We start from the raw sequence: 18,954 nt of genomic DNA, 5'->3' as shown, positions 1-18,954 counted from the left end.
GATGGTTTATTTTGTTTGTTTGTTTTGTCCCTCAGTGCAGCTAGGATTTGTTGAGAACTGACAGGAGCTAACTGGAAATAATGTCTTGACTACAGGAAGTTTTGGAGCTTCTGACTTTGAGTCAACCCTAACTCTTACTTTCCATGCATTCCTTCAGGTTCACGCTGACTAACACATTCAGGACATCCAACCAAATAACAGCAAGATCTAAATCAGGCTGGAGAAGCAGATGGGCTTAAGAGTCTGCCAGTGGGTAAGGTACACCTACAGCCAACAGACTTCTACTGTATTAGGCTGCAGTCCCTTAGGTCACAACTTCTGCCTCCTGGCTAAGGCATTTCTCCAGATCTTGGACTGCCCTCTGGGCTTGCTCAGAGTTCAAAAGTGTTTGAACCTAAAAGCATGCACTTATCCCTGCTTTGACCACAGCTCTGAAGTCTTCAGAGCAAGGCTGTCTGAAGAGCTTGGCAAGGCCAGTGCTTCTGGCCTTCCTACAGTGCATTCTCTGAGCAGTCCTCTTCCTTCTTGAAAGCCTTCAAAACCGCTGTGTATTTTGAGACCAATGTGTCTAGAAATATCTTCAGTGTTTCAGAAAGGTACCACCCACTCCCTGAAGCAATATTGCTGATCGCCACTCTGAGAAGCATTAAACCGAACCTGTCCATAGCTGATGTTATTTTCCTCACATAAATATTGTGGGCACTCAAAGTAGGGAAAAAAATGACCACTGGGCTCAGGGAAAGGAGGGATAAGCCCGAAGCTGGAAGGACAGAAATAAACAAGGGTGAGCAACGATGCTGAGGTATTTCAGTGTCAGTCTCTCAATGCAGTGATGCATGCCTCAAAATGAAGGAAGGAATTTGAGAGCTCTTCAATTGCAAAGCTGTCTTTAGACACACCTTTTCAATGTGGATTTCAGAGCATTGAAAGAGGGAAAATCTGTTATTTTGAAGGGATTGCGTGTGTTTTTACCAGGGAGGCGAGATACCGTGAGAGCTAGCTACAGTGACCGTGCTCACGAAGAAAGACTCGCTTTTCTCTCAGTTAAAACTTTTAACTTGGGCACAAAACTAAAGCTGCCCAAAGGCAGAGAATTAATTTGAGCGACCAGTACTTAATTTGTATTGGCTCTCGTGGATGCTGCTTACATTAATTACAGGGATCCCATTGCACAGGATGAACTATTACTGAATCATTTCTTAGATTCATTAAACTTAAGTCGGCTTTCATCCCACATGCAGGGCTTTGAACTGTTCCTGAATAATTTCTCAATTCATTTTCTTCAGGCTTTGATTGCGACTGCAGGTCTTGTCTTTTCCACCTACACAGCCCCCAGACATCGGGGTCGATCCTGCTGCTTTGACACAGGACACGCTGTCACCGAAGGCATTGTCACCAAGCCATCGAGATGGTGTTGGCTGCACGTTTACTCTGACAACTGCAAGTCACTGCCTGCCTTACTGATTGTGCGTGTGTCTGGGTGATCACAGACCACAGTATATCACAGTGGGACAAGGGAAAATGTCTCTCTAGGTGTGGTGAGCTCCAATGACAGCTGCCTGTCCCCAAACAGAGCAGCCTGTGATTCCCACTCTGGGGCAGAGGCTGGAGGTGGGGTCATGCTCAAGTGTGTTGTGTGCTTTGCACAGACCCGGTTCCTGGTTGCAGATCATCTCCTGAAGTGGAAGGAGGTTGCAGGACCACACTGGAGGCTCTGTATGACTTTCGCTGTTCCCTCTCTTCACACCCATTCTCAACGTAGGTGCTACACTGGGTCTCAAAATAGGAGATGAGATGAGGACTGCATCCCAGAAGAGGAAGGTAAAATTCTCTGAATCCATGGGGCAGTTCTGTTCAGAGCCCTGTCTGGGCACTGGAAGGAGATTAAATTGCCATCAAACCCCATGGATGAGACTTTTAGCATCTTTGCTCTGATTTCCTGACAGGCCGGCATATCATACACCTAACCTAGGTCAGGAGAGGAGGGAAGAGGGTGAAGTATAGCACTGAAATCTTTATTAACAAATAATAGGGGCTAAGAGGAAATGCACCCTCATGCACAAGTCCCCCTTGCCATAACAGCACGGGTATTGCTGTCCAGATTGTGGTTGCCCCCAGCCACGATCAGGCCTGGCACAAGGAGATTGTTTCCTACATGGCCACCATGGCAGCCCTCTGAACGTGTTGTGGGGATTATTGCTAATGCAGCAAAGACATGTTTTGGCCCTGAGTCATTGCTCATGCTATTCAGCCGAAATTTTCATGAGAGTTATTTACTAGCAGTTAAATGCAAATGCGTTCTGCCTTACACGGAAGGCAGAAGAAGGTACATTCCCTGCTCTCTGAAATTTGTGATCTAATTAAGGACGGTATTTGTCAAAACATCTCTGCGCCCCAGTTGCTGTTACTAGGGATTTAAACCAAAGATACCTCTTTCTCTGAGAAGGTACAATACCGAGGAAGGTACATACCAAGAATCTTTAAAAGAATCTTTAAAAGATTCTTTCAAAGAATCTTTAAAAATATTTTTAAATAAATAAAACTATTTACTTTTTTTTTTTCCTTCTGTTTGAACTTCTCATGAGCTGAGGGAGATCAGCAGAGTCTATTTTTTGTGGCTTGTGCCCTTGAAATTGTATGGAACCTACTCACCGAGATGTCTGCTGCCACACTCAGTAACAGATTGGGTCTGAAATGCCATTGTTGTGTGGGTTTTATATGCAGAATGCTTTGAATTTTCCCCTGGGAAACAGGCTCAGTACCTGTAGGTGATCTCATAAGATCACCTACGTTGTTATAGGATTAGACAAGGGCAATGGGACTGCAAACAGTCAGAGTGCTTGGGGAGAGAGGAAAACCCTATGAACACTTGCAGATTCAGATGGGTCGGGGCTTCAGGCTTACAGTGACCTTTTAAAGAACTATTGCAACACTTTGAGCTGTGTACTGTTATGGTGTGGTTCATATCTGCTAAAGGTTGTGACACTTCTTTCTTTATACAGCAGCAGTTTCTGACTCATAGTCACCTAGCTGTCGGCAGTATTTCTCTTGGGGACAAATTTATCTGGGTATGGGTTTTGTGCCCTTGTGCCTTCGCTCCTGTGCACTCATTCAGACTGGAGGAAATAGCAAGATAGCTGTTTCACTGACGTCCTCTTTGTGACAACATTCTTGTTTTGTTTTTCATATTTTTTTTATTTTTTTAGGCTTCTTTCATAACCATTTAAGTCATCTCCTTTCCAGACTGGAGTTGTAAACCATTCGGTGACTCCCGGTGCAGAAGTTGCCCAATATCTGGCATTTCTGTAAACATGCAAGTCGTGCAGTGCAGTTGGTTTGCTGAAAAGTTATTAATGAAGCATTTTCCCTTTTGCTTGGAAACTAGGCTTGGTTTCTCTCAGCTGTTATGGGGTGTAAGAGGAAAGGTCCTCCTGGGGGTTAGTAAGTTGCTATAGATAAGAGGAAAGAAAGGATGACACTAAATGGGCAATTTCCCTGCCAGAAGGAGGGGAGCAGTGGGGTTTCCCAGGGGTCTGTGTGGAGCCCTGTGCTCTTCCTTGTATTTATAAGTGCTTTGGGAAGATAAATTATCACCCAGGAAAGTTAAAAGCAAAGAAGACCACAAAGAGCTGTAAGGGAATTCAGCACACGTGGGGAGGAAGCAAGGTGACAGCTGTCACTGTGGCATGCTGTGACATGAGGCTGGCGTGTCAGCTCTGAGGAGTCATATAGACGGGCAGGAAAATGCTTTGCTGCAGAGACACAGCAGCGAGATCTACACTGGTTATTGGTACCCAGCAAAGATATTGTGACTGGAGCAAGTTCTCTGAAATCATTGATTTCAGCAATAGACAAGAGTTAGTGGAAATTAAAGGAGAGGAAGAGAATAAAAAAAATATTGTGCCATATAAAAAAATACCCAGTGCTACTGTACCTTGGGTGTTATGTTTAGTTCTGGTCACCTAACTTTAAGAAAGGGTATGGTACAACTGAAGAAAAACAAGGATTTAATAAGAGACATTAAGAGCTTCCTTGCAAGTAGAGATTACAGAGTGTGGGACTAATTAGCTTGGAAATGAAGACAGCCGAGCAGAGGTGTGATAGAAGTCTATAAAATGGTTTGAATGTTTTGTAGAAGATGAATGCAAAACTATTGTTAAATGTTCTTCATAAGGCAATGTCTGGGTGCCATCAAATGAAATTACCTGGTAGCAAGTTTAAGACAAATGCATGGAGACCTTGTGTGTCTGATGTATAGGCACACTGTGGAGCTGGTTGTTTTAGGCTGCTGTGAGGCCAGATGTATTTAGCAGTCCTAGAAGGGGTGAGATATGCTCACCAGGGATAAATGCTTTGGATGCTTACTCTGTCTGAGACCTGGATGCCACCTCCAGCTGACAAAACCAGTGACTGCCTGAAGCTGGGAGCATGTCTGAGAAAAAGATCACTCTGTCCTTGTCCTGTTTCTTAGATGCTTCCCTACATGTGTGGCAGCTGACCGTGGTCTGTGGGTGTTTGTATGCTGCTGGGAGAACACCGAAGCATTACATCTGTGCCGGGGAAGGCTGTAAAACTTTGTGTAATCTTCCCAGTGTTACTCTCCCTGTGGAGGCCGAGGGTGAATTACACGGCTGAAGTGCACCAGAGCAGACTTGCCAGGATGTGACTCAAAAGCCAGGCTAAGCCATAAGCCGGGGCTGTAGGCGTTGTGCTGGTCTGTTGTGCTACCAGCAGCCTGCCCAGGGGTGCACGTGGCACGGGGAGGTTGCTTTGAGCCCTGGGAGGTGGGAACTGCAGTCACTGCGCCCGCAGGCCTGAGCTGGTGTTATAAGGTCACAGCACGGGTGACGAAGGCCCAGATGAAGCACCTAAGGAGCAGTTTCACAACGCATCTGACCCCTGATCTTTCCACGGGAGAAAGGACAGAACAGGAACGGACTTACATGAGAGATGGCAGTCTCATCCCTACCGAGGCAATGCTGTGGGGAAACTACTGCAGGCTGTGTTCCTCCCGCTCCCTCACAGCAAAAGAAACCAATCCTTGTAGATAGCATTGAATATGAACAGGCATCAGGCTCTGCTGGGAGAAAAAGATAAAAAACAAAAACAAAACAAAACCACCAAGTTTCATATTTGCAGACATGGAGAGTAACTGAGCTCCCAAGTTACTCAAGGAACGTAGCAAGAACTGGCATTTGAAAATCACCACCTGCAAGAAAAGGTACACGCAACCAGTGCATTTCTGTATTAGCCCCCATCTCCTCTCTAAAATTGTCTGAAGATTTATGTGAGCCTTTTTTTTTTTTTTTTTTCCTCCTAGGGACTTGCTCTGTGGTGCTCCATTATTCACAGATGAGTAGGACTGACAGGAGGACAGCTGGGTCTCTGACTTTCAGTCCAGCTCATCGGCCCTGCATTCAGGAGGCCGGAGCTGCATCTAACCACAAACGTCCAAGCCTGGAAATCCCTCCTCAGAGGCAAAACAGATCCCAGGCCCTGGCTGGCTATTGTGCAGAAGCATGAAGCTTCTTCCATGGCTGCCTCACGAATGTTATGAGGCTGAGCAATCAAAAGGGTTCGATGGCTCCTGCCCAAGTCAACCTCAGAGAGTCTACCACATGTAAAGCATGAGTAACACCCAGCCTTTGAACCACAGGTAAACCACTTCAGTGTACTTCCATTAAGGTATGTTCTACAAGTAATAATTGCAAACAGCTCCCTGCAGTCCATAAATATGTTCCAGCACCACAATCTCTCTCCTTTTCATATGGGGCAAGATCCTAACGCACTTGTAATCAGAGCAACAACTGAAAATATTTCCATCTTGTTTTCAACCATTGCTGACAACCTCTGAACTGATTAGAGAGCGTGGTGTGGTTTTGTTTGCTTGGTGGTTTGTTTGTTATTGCCTTCATGAAATCCAGGTGTAGCACAAAAAAAAAAAAAAAATGGAGCATAAAGGATGTGGTTGCGGGATAAAACGTGTTTGGAAGAATGAGCCTGACTGCTGGTAATCTTGATGGTGGTGATTCTGTAATCCTGCTGAAGAACAGAGCATGAAAGAGCACAACATACTTCTGCTGTTCCAAAGGTTCATCTGCATTTAGCACCAACAGACAGAAGGAATGATGTCCGGCTTAGTTAGATGCATCCTGGAGCGATGGCACGGCGGATGCAGGAGGGAGTCAGCGTGGTATTAGCCCATTATTGTTTGCTTGTCCTCGTTAGCTCCCTGCATTAGCAAAATCAAAGATTATGTTGCAACATCCTAACTGGGATGAGTGTTTATAGGGAGAAAATGATTTGTGAAGAAGTGCAGTTTTGGCCCATCTAAGCTCTGATCTGTATTCCCCAGATGTTTTAGGCTGGACTCCTGAAGGATTTAGGGTGCTGCTCACAAGTGGCAAGAAGACCAGGGTCTCCTATACAAGCCGGCTGGAGCCATCGCCCTCTCTTTACCTCTGAGGAACAAAGTGTTTTGAGGTAGGGCTCCCCTTGCTCAGCAAGCAGGACAGGCGTACTTCACACAAAAATTTTGCTTAGACTGCAGAAGGAAACAAGTACTCCATAGCTTATTGGTTAAAACCTCCACCTAGGAAGTGTTACTCACCCATTCCCCAATTAATACTAACATATTTTGCAGACCCCAGCACACTTTCATCAGGAGAGGCTGAGATGACCTCCAAAACCATCTCTCCTCGGCACCTCTTCACCCTCTTAGGACTAGCTCTGGCAATCCTTTTGGACAGGTATCCCCCACCTGCAGCTCTGAACTCGGCCATTCACTTGCACTGCAGTTAGGCCACGCCAAAAGAGAGTTTTCCATTTTCATGAAATTAAATAAAATGAAGCATTTTGAGATTCTGGCCTGCCTAAAATAATTTTTACTTATTTTCTGTTCAACACTGCAAGCCCATCTCCTCCGCCCCCTTCCCCAGTGAAATGTGTGTGTCCCTAATCCTAGGATCTACTTAAGCAAGTACAGAGGATCCTGAAATGGCTTCTTTTCCAACTGCTTTGTCTCCAGCTGGAGACAATTACTGATTTGTCCAATTCTCACCACATACATTATTAAGATCAAAGGCAGACCTCAAAACATTAACGACTAATTTCAGTGTTATAGTTCTAATAAAATAAAAGCGGGCCACTATTAGGCAACATCTCTTTTGTATGTGGTAACTTCTTCATTGAATTCTGAGTTTTTTTTCCTTCCCAGATAGAATTAATCATAGCTGCAAGGATATATGGATTATTGCCGCTTTTAAATTTGCAGCAGGGTGGCAGATGGGAGTAATTTGGGTACATCCCTAGCAGGAGCATGGAGAGAGGCAGAATAGTGTTAATAATTTGTTTTTTTCCTTATTCTAATAAAATACTCTATTCAGTGTTAGAGACGCTTTTTGCAAGGGTCTCCTTTTACCACATGGCTTGGTAACAGATGTTAATTTGTTCTGTATTGGTGCAAGGAAGAGGAAAAGAAAGTTTGGTCTTCTCAAGAGATTTTGATAAGTACAGGGAGCAGTAGGCAGGTGTCATAATTAAGGGTTTCAGAATTAAGGAGTGGTGAATGTAAAAGATGGAAATGAAGAGGGCCAGGGAGTAAAGCGTCTCATTAATATAGGGGCAAAGGCAGTTGCAAATCATTTGCTCTCCCTGAACTAGAAGATAAGAAAAAAAATCTTTCTTTTAAAGTATTTCTAGTTCAGGCCCTGCTTTCCAGAGAAAGCACCTGCCTCATCTGGTAAAGAAACTTCGTGGCCTTCAAATCTAGGCTGAACAACCATATATGAGGCAAAATGCTGCCCTGGACCCACTGTTGGCTCTGATGATGATGATGATGATGATGCAGGTCTGAAGCACAGCTTGCCAGCTACAGCACAAAATGGAGCACAGAGGGGACCATATCAAAATGGGGGCAGAGGGAGGGTGCCTGGGTTTTAGGAAGTTGTGCCTGGTGGTTATGACCCTTGCCTAGGATGCTGGAGAGCTGAATGCCAAGTCCTGCTCAGCCCGAGGGTGTTTGAACTCCCACCTTAAGGCAGAATCCCACTGCTGAGGTCAAGGCTGACCTGTGTGCTGGCCCCAGCAGCGTGGTGGTGGAGTGGTGGGGATCCCATAGGCTGTTTTTTTTTTTGCCCCTGTGGTGGACCCCAACCGTGCCAGGTCAAATTCTCCCTCAGCATGAGCCCACCTGGTCGCAGGCTGGCTCCAGCCACCCCAAGCTGGATAGCCAAGGAGCAGCGGGCAGCCCCATCTAGGTGGGCACACTGAAAGATAAAGGAAATGTCTTAAAATATGGTGGCAACATTTGCTGGGGCTGCTGTCAGAGCCCAGAGTTGAAAGAGGCATTGTCCCCATCACTTCAGTGTGACATCTCATCTTAAAATCCCTTTTTTTTATATATTTTAAGGCTGAAATGATACACAGGCTATAGTGGTATAAAACAGGGCTCTGGATTATAGTGGAACCGTAGCATAAAAAGTAGGTGTCTGGATTTTTCCTCCCGCTTCCCCACTGCAGCATCACAGACCCGACGTGCCTGGCGTGCTGTGCCCTAGATGTGACCGCAGCCCCAGAGGGCCTCACAAGGGCCAGTCTGAACGCTGATTTAGGCATCCTACCTCAACCTGCAATAGCCATTAGCTCACTTCTACCACTTTGCGAAGTTTCCTGCAGAAAGGGAAAGATGGGATTGCTGTAGCAGAGAGGCCAGCTCCTCAGCTGGTCACTGGAGCTTTGCCCCTTCCTGACAGGTGGGGATTGGACTTTGTCAGAGGAAATACTACCAAGCCGAGACTTAGCAGCATCTGGTTAGATGTTCTGTGCTTTCCGAGAGATTTGTCGTTACTCATCCCAAATACTTTGCTCTTGTATCTGGCATTATCTGACTACTGCTTTTCCTCCAGCTCCTTGCAGCGAGGTTCTTGCCTGCAAACAATCGCAGCCGATAAATCTCTTCTAAAGAGATCATCGCAATCTCTTTAATCAGCACGCTGGGGTAATCCCCCGTAAACAGACCGGCTGCAGCAAACCTTTTAGTAGGTCAGTGCCACCACCGATGTCTCTCCTCTCTTCTCCCCTGCCCTGTGTCAGCCGTGTGGCAGGAGGAGCTTCAGAGTGAGCAGGAAATGAAACGACCGTGGGTGCCTGCAGGAGCTGATAATACACATCTTGCGTGCATGTGCTGTTTGGTGATGACAAATCTGAGACCAGCATGCAAGGATGAGTAAGAAGAACACAAACACAACTTCCTTGAGATTTAGCACATGGCAAATCCCAGTGACTCCCATGTTGGGGCATTCCCTACTAAACCAGCACTTACAGTGCTCTTTTGTTCGCTCTTTGTTCCCTGGATGTTAACGATACTGCTGACACTGCAGAGGTTACGGTTTGTTCCTGGTTGCACGTGGTGCACACACGTTATGGTAAACTTACCTGTATTGTGGAATGGGTTATTGAAAGTGCAGGCAGCCTGGATGGCACACCTGCCTCCAGCAAATTCTCCTCATCGGTATTTTCTTTTTAGATGCTGTAGAATCAGTAAAAACATTTCTAAAGAAAAAGGATTCATCCAATGAACCATAGCAAGAGGTCAGCTCTGTTCAGACCCACTCCAGCAAAAGGGAGAAGGGAATACCCGACCCGATGAAAGGCGGCTGTGCTGGCTTTGTAAAGACTTGTTTTATGTGCTGGGGGTTCAGCGTGTTGACTACCACACCAGAGGGGCTCCCGGTAAAGCAAGAAGAGGAAAGGAGAATTGGGAAATGGGACGAACTTGTCTAAATTGTCAGGACATATTCCCATTTCAGACATGGCACTGTAGCTCCATGTTTAGGGCTGCCCGGAGAGACCAAGGAAGTACGCTCAGAAAAAAAATGGGGTTTGCTTTGGAAGAGAGGAGACTGTAACCTTTAACGTTCATTTTCGTGCCTAATTTGCAGGTCAGCTTCAGGAGGCCTGCACGCACTTGAAAAAATGACAAGCTGCGTCCAGTCCTGTGGGTCTTACTCATGGGACTTGTCCTTACTCATCGGATCAGCCCCCGCAAGGTCGGCGAGCCTGCTTGCGTGATCGAGCCTTTCGGCAGAGAGACCTGCTTGTTGCGATGGGTCTCTGTTTGTTCTGCACGCTGCAAAAATACAGCCGACTGCGGAAGGCAGCAGGAATTTTACCCGTGCCAGCTCAGGTGCACACAGGGTCACGGGACCCTGTCTTAGTTGCCATAGCTCTCTCAGGTCTATTTATGTGATGCACTGTGAAGGACATTCCTCTGTGTGCCTTTATTTCCCCACACGAGCAAAAAATGTGGCCACCCTAAACTACAGAGCAGCCAGGGATTAAGGAAATGGGGCAAGCTCTGATGCGGGCTCTGCAGACCATAAAACCCCGCGTTGGAACTGGTCCAGGTGCAGATGCAGAGACCCCCCCCAGCCCTGAGGATCGCAAACATCCTGGACATCCGTTTCGACGTGCCACCTCCATCAGCGGTGTCCTTGGCCGTGGCTGCTGCCAGCGGCTGTGTTCTCCCCGCAGAGATGGATGTGTGTGGATCTCCCCGCTCAAAATAACAATGGTGCTTCCTGGGGCATGGAAGCGCTGCTGGTAGCCTCCTTTGTGTCTCCGCTTCCTGACAGATCTGAGCAGCTGGAAGGAAGGATGGTCTCCCAGCTAGGACGCTGGGCTGGTAGGAATAAACTTCAGATCTGGTTTCTACCTGCTCTTTCCCGTGGGATTTTGAGGAAGTCACTTAAACTCTGCCTCATCTTGCTGCATGTTAGGAACAGCAGTGATTCTCTGAGAGGAGAAAAAGTCGTGAAAGTTTGTGGATTAAATGGAGAACGTGCTCAGGTAGGCTGGGGCACTCAGGCATTCTGTTTGCTAGCAGTGAAGGTATCACAGTGGCACAAATCCTTGGAGTTTGTTGTGTTTCATTTTTATTTTTTTCTTGTCCTTGGGTGTCTCCCACAGACACCTGAAGTTCAGCTTGTTGTAGGCAGTGCCTCCTAAAACCAAGGGGGGACATTACCTAGTTGTGTCTAACTTTCAAAGTTAGAAAGTTATCTTCAAAGTTGTCTAACTTTTCAAAGTTTTCTACCTGCAGGCAGATCTGCCCACGAAGGGAAGTCCTTCTTTGAGGTCAGCACATGGCTGCCGTGGTGGAGTGCTCCCACATTGCCGTCACTGGCAGACAGATCAGGCATTTGCCAATCTGTTTAAAAACCTCTATTTCAGGTGAACCTGTTCTGAGGAGCAGGCATCCAGACCTGCTGTATGATAAGGATGGAGACTGATCAGCTGCCCTTGCCCTACTGAGACGGCACCATGGAGGATTGCTTGGCAGCCTAGGTGCTTGAATTTCACCGTGATTAGTGGTTTTGATAGCTCTTTTCCCATCCCTGTGTTTTGCTCAATGGAAGGCGTTTTTAAGTGGGGCTTTTGTCCCGCTCAATAAAACAGTGTTGATCAGATCAGAGTAGAGAAGGGTTTTGCTGCAGAGCACAGAACACGGAGCCAGAAGGGAAGGCACATTAATGACTTGGGGTATGACGGGCCCCTTGGGAGCAGCAGCAGGCTGTGACAAAGCCATACTCTCAGCCAAAGTTGGTGCTGTTTCCAAGTCAGCTGTCCTGCCTTGGACAGGCCCTCTCCCTCCATGGAGAGGGAGCCAGCAGTTGAAAACTGTTGATTTTCTTCTAGAGCTCGTTAGGAATCGATGATATTACAAACTCAATTCTCTCTCTTTATTTTTTTCTTTGGAGGAGACACCTTAAACATGAGCAGTAAGGTCAAAGGGGGACTTGAGGATGTTTCTGGTGTGGTTTATGAAGGAGGCCCTCTCACAGTGAATCTTGACTGAGCATTTTTAGGTGCCTGTGTTTCCCAAGCATCAGCCCCATCTCCCTAGCAGCATTCCAGGCTGCACCCCAAGCTGCTCCAGCAGGCAGGCTGATGTCCGAGCTGGGCCTCCCTGTAAGCAGCTTTGTCCACCACAACCTCCTTTGTGTTTTGAGGAACATGAACGTGTTGAATTTGCCGACACCAACACATTGAAACTGCCCATGCTTCTGCTTGATCTTACTGAGCTCCTCGTAGAGGGGAGGCCAGCTGTGAGGGGCACCAGCTTCTCAAACTGCTATTTCCAAACGGAAGATGTTTCTGCAGTTAATGGTTAAAATGAGGTAGTTGCTCGGGTTTAGCTGTAGTTCTGCTCTGGGTTTGCTTAAGCCCCTGTTTTCAAAAGCTCTTCTATGTGCACAGATAGCAACATGCTTCTAAGCCAGGTGTGCTGGGCTTCATGGCAAGGTTTTGGTAGCAGTGGGGCTGCAGGAGTGGCCTCTGTGAGCAGAGCCCAGCAGCTGCCCCATGTCAGACCAGAGCCAGCTCCAGATGGCTCCAAAAGGGACCCACTGCTGGCCAGAGCTGAGCCAGGGAGCAACGCTGGGTGGGCTTCTGGGACAGCAGAATTAAGAAAGGGGAAAAAAAAAAACTGCTGTGCAACTGCAGCTGGGAGAGAGGAGTGAGAAATGTGAGAGAAGCAGCCCTGCAGCCCCCAAGGTCAGTGCAGCAGGAGGGCAGGAGGTGCTCCAGGCACACAGCAGCAGTTCCCCTGCGGCCTGTGGAGAGACCCCTGGTGGAGCAGGCTGTCCCCCTGCAGCCCATGGGTCCCACATGGAGCAGATCTCCACACTGCAGCCCCCCCATGGGTGGAGGAGCCCCCGGTGGAGCAGGTGGATGTGGCCTGGAGGAGGCTGCGGCCTGTGGAGAGCCCCCACAGGAGCAGGCCCCGGGCCGGAGCTGCAGCCCGTGGAGAGGAGCCCACGCAGGAGCAGGGGGTCTGGGGGGAGCTGCCACCCGTGGGGGACCCGTGCTGGAGCAGTTTGCTCCTGGGGGATGGACCCCATGGTATGGAGCCATGTGGGAGCAGTGCTTGAAGAGCTGCTGCCTGTGGGCAGCCCCCGCAGGATCAGATTGGGAAGGACGGCATCCTGTGGGAGTTACCCCATGTGGAGCAGGGGCAGAGAGGGACTTTGTGGGAGCAGTGGAGACGAAGTGTCAGGGAGTGACCACGGCCCCCACTCCCCCACACTGAAGGCTCACACAGTATGTCCAGCCTGGTCCTGCTCTGTGCCCAGCCTTACAGCAACCAGGTTCATGGTAGAGACTCTTAAGCAGCATCTACAGGTAGTTTAGCGCTGATTTAACAAATGTAATTTAAAGCCTATTATCTAGTATTGTCAAATTGGTCAGGCTTGAACATGGTTTTGCTTAAGTCATTTTCTAAATGAGTCTTTCAAGCACGTCATTACACTGCTGCAGAAATCTGTACAGATACGTTCTCTTGTTTCTTTGCACTGCATTAGACCAGCTTTTACTTGTACAACAGGGCAGTTCAGTTCAGAAGACAAAATACTTCTTTGACATTTGGAAAATTAATTTGGTAAAACCTCAGATCTTGTTCTTTTTATTTAAGATGTGCTGAAAAAAAAAAATCTTGGGAAGGCAAGTTTTTAAAAAAGGAAGGAAGTACAACCAAAATATATCTACTCTTCTTCATATGCTGTAAAGCAACACAAAGAGCTTATGAGTATTAAAAATACTTTCACAACGCCATTAAATCTATTTATCTTCTCAAGGTCCAGTGTTTCCTTTTTGTCAGTGGACTTTGGCTACGCTTCTTTATGATCTCTTTCCCACTTCCAGTCCACAAGCCTAAAAAGCATGCTTTATCTTTTCCATGGTGCATTTCCCCCTTCCTGTTCTTGCCTCTTCTCACTCAGCTCCAGAGATTTAGGATGGTCTGAAGACAGGACAAAGCTTCTGCTGTGTCTAAAGATAGCTACTGGGCTGGATAGTAATGGGATATGGGGCCTTTCACCCTCTGAGTTGCTAATTTGGTGGTGAATCAGATCAGTCATGACTGAAACATGCTTTTCTTCAGTAGCTTTCTAGTGGTCTGTTTGATATGATTTACTCCTGTTCATTTCAACCGAATCCCATTTGTCACAAATCACCACCACAGTTGAATTAACCTGCTCTCAACCTGACCCCTACAGCTACAGTGAGAGCCTCTGGAGGTACCTGTCCTGTCTGGACTTTCTCCTCACCCAGGTCCTGGCTTGGGGATCAGCTTGGACCCAGTCTCTGTAAGTGGTCTGGATGCGGCCACCCTGCAGAAAGCTAAGCTGGGCAGATACAGTCCGGTTGTCCACTGACCTCAGGATCAAATAACGGGTCTGAGCCCAGTATCCGCACCCCAGTTTCTGAATCCTAGAGACATATTTGTCATCCAAAGGCACTATGCAGAGACCTGAAATCAGACTGGTCGTTTAGTACCCAGGGAGGCTTCTCTTGGGTGGTTTCTTCAGCCCAGAGGTCACCCTATGCAATGTGCTCTTGAGGGACAAAGGAGATGGGCTGGATTAGCCAAGCAGGGCTGGAGCAGTGTGGTCTCCAGTCATATTTACAAGTAGCTTTACGAGAGTCCCAGCTAACAAGACCAAAGGAGCTGAAACATGAGTAGGAGCTGAAAGTTTGGAGCTTTTTTTTCTGGCATGGCAGATTTGCTGCATGGCTTTAGCCAAATTTCTCCCAGCTTCAGTCTCTTGGCATTTAAAATAGAGGAAATACTTTACTCCCATGATGACTGCAAAACTCATTGAGGAGCCATCAGCGGAGAGTTCCTTAGATCAGCAGATGGAAGGGTTTGTGTGGTATTCATTATTTGCATCGCAGACCTCCCTTTTTGTCCGATCAAGGGTTTTTTTTTGCCTGGGTGTCTTGTTGGAACTGCCACCGGCAGCCTAGTTCTGGGCATGCACTGCACATTTTACCTGCTCTCTGAACATTGATCAAAGCTGCTGGGAGGAGAAGCCAGCAACATACTAAATACATGTCAGTTCAGTTGTTTTCACACGCAGAGCTTTGCTTAGCCTGCTAAAGCTCATTGTCTGCAAGCCAAGTAATTGAAGGAGTCGAGGCCCTGTTTAACCTTTTGGGAAGAGCAGATGATCTGACATCCACAAAGAACTTCTTTGTTTGAGGAGTTAAAGGATCCTCGCAAGGTTGGGCTCAGACACTACAGCCCTGCACATGGTCACTAGCTGTAGTAGGTAAGTTGGTGGCTGGGGCTGGGATGTGGGAGACCTTGGGGTTGACAGAGTCCTCTGCCGAGGGAATTTGAAATTGCACCTCCCACCCACGAGGACATTGCCCAAGCCACCAGCTCTGAATTAGTGTGCTTGTAAGGGAGCCAGAGAAAGACACTATACAAGCACCCTCAACCCTCATGTTGGAATTTCTGCTTTCTCTATGGTAACTTTAATCATGATTAATCCATAGGAGGAAAAAAAAAAAAGAAAATAAACAACAACAAACCAAACAAAACACAATTCTAGCCCTTGACTGACTAGGAGACAGGGAATTTTAGGCTCTGGTTCCTGCTCCTGTGAATACGAGATTGCATTTACACTATGGTACCTTAGAATTTGTTTTGTGATGGCAGTCCCCCAGTTATAAGCTCTGTGATGAATGAGGCAGAGTAGGTTTGATCTGGGAATGTCTTATTTTCTTGACAAGAGTCAGAGCAATGTGAATTTCACCCCACAACCACCCAACATTCAGTGCAGCTATTGATTTATGTGCCATTTTGCATTCTGCTGTGAAAATGTCTATAACGCATTAACCTGTGGTACCTTTTTCTTTCTTTCACTTGTCACTCATACTGTTTTCTGTGTTTCTGCCTGTACTGGAAGAGAATTTGGACCAACACGCTGAAGAACTGTCATTCCTTATCTAGTAACAATCATACTCAGCAACTCTTTTCAAAGCAACGTAGGTAATAGGAGGAAAATTTAATTGCACCATCGTTATTCCATTTTCTTTATTTCCTTTGGGATTGATACCTTGGCATGTGCAGTTGCCGATGCCCTCTTTTAACCCGTGTCACCCTCTGATTGATCACCATCATTCTGCACCCTGGAAAAGCACGGGTCTGCCTCACTGCAAGCTGGAGCAAGCACCACGTGAGGCATTTCTCCAGTGTCATGCCTGGTATTAGCTAGCTATGTGCAAGCTACTTTGGCATCTTCACCCCTATAAATCTGTCCAGTGTAATGAGGCTCGTGGGTCATTTGAGGTGGAGGGCCGTTGGCTGGAGTGCCAAAGACCTGTCTTTCATCCACATCCTCGTGTAAGCAATTCCACATGTTTGCTGTCCGTGAGGGTGCCGCAAGAAGAGAGGAATCTTGAGAGAGCAATTAATTACCTTACATTACCTCAGAAACCCATTCGATTTGCCAAATTCTGCAACAGTTTAAATTTAAAATGAGCAACGGACTCATCCAGGTCCCACATAGTGTAATGAATATCTTGATTGCAGTTAATTAATAACATGCTCCCTTTTATTCCAGAACATGCCCAGAAAGCCAAGTGTATCATTAGCACCTACTGAGGGAGTAACAATTAATGAGGTTTACTGTTTATGTCCAGAAGAAAACCAATAACTGTTTTGGGATGTGGAGGGACCTTAACGTATCCTCACACTCTTATAGCTTTTCTTTTTTTTAATTTTTATTTATTTATTCATTCATTTTGTGCTGAGAGGGGTGATTCTTGCTCTTCAAGACCTGGAATAAGCCATGCAAGTCTAAAAACAGCTGGGCCAGTGCTTTTCAATTGTACTTAACTCGTCCCCTGTTGGTGCCTTGGCAATGAGCCTAGTGTGATGTGAGGCACTACCTCGTGACCCTGCAATCCATAGACTGAGAATACTTAAAAGACTCTGGTCAACAACTGGAGAAATATTTTCAGGAGCAGACTTCCCTAAAATCCAATTACTAGAAGTAACAGCCCTTTTCCTGCAGGGCCTTTAGACTTGCACTTATTCCTACATGTCCCAGAAGAGCACTCGGTGGAAGATCCCTTCACAAGCATTTTAGAGTGGGTTCTTATCTTTTGAACCCACAAAGAGGCACCTTTATCTTTCTCCAGATCCTACATATCCACAAACCAAAGTGCTTGGCACATCAGAAAACACTCCACTAGACACGTGGGCCTGGCTGTTTGAGGATAGAGTTTGTGGGTTTTTTGTTTGTTTATTTGTTTGTTTGTTTTCCTGCAGATCTTAGTCTGAGGGAATTTCGGTCTTTTTTAGATTGACATGACATGGAGAAGCTCTCCTGCCACCATCCAAACCAACCTCTAAGTGGAAGTCAAGCCATGGCAGTCTTGACTGAATATTCTTGACAAATATTTTTGTGGCAAAACTCTTGACAATTCTTGACAAATATTCTTGACAAAATACTCTTGACTGAATATCTTGACAAAATATTCCAGCACAGTATGCTGGAGCTTTCTGCAGCTGCATAGCTTTGGCTGCACCTGGTCTGTAATGGATCCACGTGGAGCAGGAACAAAAATCACTCATGCTTGATGTGAAAGGCTGTGTGGAAATGCCCCACGTACTGTCTGACATGAAACAGGAGGGCCCAGAAACACATTCTCTTCCTCAAAGGGCCAGATGAAATAGCCTTTGAAGAATGGGACTATTAAACAAGCCGTCGCAAGTCCTGGGACATCTACTAGGACTAAGCTTTTAGTTCTTGTGCCACATAATTTCCTGGCCTTTTTTTCTGGTTGCTCTTCTTTCTATGGTGCCCCTTGTTTGCAGGATGGTTGTGGCTGTGGCAGAGCTAAAAGTGCAAGCTATCAGGGAGTTTGGCTCTGAACTTCCACCTTCCCCCTGCCTGGCATCTTGCCTCTCTGGGGTGGATGATGCAGCCCCGAAAATCATTCCGTGCCACATCATGCAGACGTAGGCAAGCGGTGCAAACTGTGGCAATCAGATGATAATCCCCTATGAAGGAGCACAAATTAGAGAGGAAATGCTCATTTTCAGTAAATGGTTTTCAAATAAAACAACCATGACAGGACAGCTTAAAAAGCTTTTTAATTAGTCAATTTTCCTACCACCGCTTAGTACCTTATGACGGGTAAGCTTTTTATTGCTTTACGTTTCTGTGCCAGCTTGTATGGTAACTCAGTAGCCTACATCAGGCTCCGGTAGCAACAGGAGTTGCACCAAAAGCAGCTGACAGATTGTTGAAAGCAGCCTTAGGCTTTATGGCCCAAAGGTGCAATGACTTCTGACAAAAGAATAATCGGGTAGAGCATCATTTCTTTTCCTGTCCTCTCTTTTGCCAACCACAGCAAGAGGAACGGTGAGGCAGGCTTCATCTCAGGAAGGCAGTGCTGGAGAAGCACTGTGCTAAAGCCCAGTGCTACACAGCTGTGCTGCTCATGGGAACAACCTCATTTTATTCTGCGTTATGCAAGTGAAGGGGAGATGACTTCCCTGGGTCCCTTTGTGGCTCCTGCTGCCCGTGGCTGTGTTATGGCGAGGGCTGCAGCTCTTGGCACCGCACATTTCCCTGAGGTGCGCTAGGCCGCTCGCAGGGCTGTTATTTATGTGCAGGGGCTGAGGGTGTCCAACTCATTGTTCAGCTCTAATTAGTCTTCCCTAGGGACTCTCACGCTGGTGCTGTAGGCACTGCTCTGTCCTGCTGAGCTGTGTTTGGGTGGGAGCGATGCAGCAAGCAGGAGGGCTGAGGTGGAGGCCACCCGGAGCCCTGGGTGCAGGAGCATTCGGGCCTCTCTCTGAGGGCAGGCACCAACACAGGACTTGGTGCCAGCATTTCGTCTCCTGGGGTTTCTCAAAAAGCTCTTTTAGACAGAAGGTCTTCAGGCCTGTGTGTTTGGATGCACCGTGGTGGACCTTTCTTCTCTTCCATTTCCCTTCTTCCAAGAAGTCTGTGACACAATCCTTTTCTTCACCCACTTAACACCCCTGTTAAGCAGCAGATTTCTTACTCCCTCCAACCTTTTCCTAGAAGTGGGACTAGCTCCTCTGGGCCTGTAACAGCCCCAGCCCTGGAGTTAGATTTCACATGCTCAGGG

This window comes from Anas acuta, chromosome 3 (genome assembly GCF_963932015.1).
Source record: "Anas acuta chromosome 3, bAnaAcu1.1, whole genome shotgun sequence".
Taxonomy (NCBI): Eukaryota; Metazoa; Chordata; class Aves; order Anseriformes; family Anatidae; genus Anas; species Anas acuta.
Note: the sequence above shows the minus strand (reverse complement) of the source record.